Here is a 1,065-nt window from a genome sequence, read left to right as displayed (position 1 = left end):
TCTAGGAGTACTTTAACTTGTCAAAGGGGTAAAATAACCCGGATAAAGGTAAAATAAAACATATGGGGTAAAATTTTACTCCTTTCCAGGTTATTTTACTCCTAGACGTTTTATTTTACCCCTAAACATTTTATTTTGCTCAATTCTGAGTATTTTACTCCTTTTCTAATCACCAGTGTCTAAGATCAGTAATAATTGTGATCAATACAATAAGTTGGGTTCTCTAACATCAGTAATAATTGTGATCAATACAATAAGTTGAGTCCTCTAAGATCATTAATAATTGTGATCAATACAATAAGTTGAGTCCTATCGATCAGTCATAATTGTGATCAATACAATAAGTTGAGTTCTCTAAGATCAGTAATAATTGTGATCAATACAATAAGTTGAGTTCTCTAAGATCAGTAATAATTGTGATCAATACAATAAGTTGACTCCTCTCGATCAGACATCATTGTGATCAATACAATAAGTTGAGTTCTCTAAGATCAGTAATAATTGTGATCAATACAATAAGTTGAGTCCTCTCGATCAGTCATAATTGTGATCAATACAATAAGTTGAGTTCTCTAAGATCAGTAATAATCGATATTATAAGGTATCAGTACAGTAACTGTACATGAAATATGATGGGGACAATGTGACAGAGAACAAACCTACCCGTCATTACTACCCAACGGGCAATGACCACCGTCATAACTACCCAAGGGGCAATGACCACCGTCATTACTACCCAAGGGGCAATGACAACCGTCATTACTACCCAAGGGGCAATGACCACCGTCATAACTACCGAAGGGGCAATGACCACCGTCATTACTACCCAAGGGGCAATGACCACCGTCATTACTACCCAAGGGGCAATGACCACCGTCATAACTACCAAAGGGGCAATGACCACCGTCATTACTACCCAAGGGGCAATGACCACCGTCATTACTACCCAAGGGGCAATGACCACCGTCATTAGTACCAAAGGGGCAACGACCACCGTCATTACAACGCAGAGGGCTGATACAGGTTTTGGTGTGTGATACAGTGAGGGCTGATACAGGTTTTGGT

Source organism: Mizuhopecten yessoensis, unplaced genomic scaffold (assembly GCF_002113885.1).
Source record: "Mizuhopecten yessoensis strain PY_sf001 unplaced genomic scaffold, ASM211388v2 scaffold7289, whole genome shotgun sequence".
NCBI lineage: Eukaryota > Metazoa > Mollusca > Bivalvia > Pectinida > Pectinidae > Mizuhopecten > Mizuhopecten yessoensis.
Note: the sequence above shows the minus strand (reverse complement) of the source record.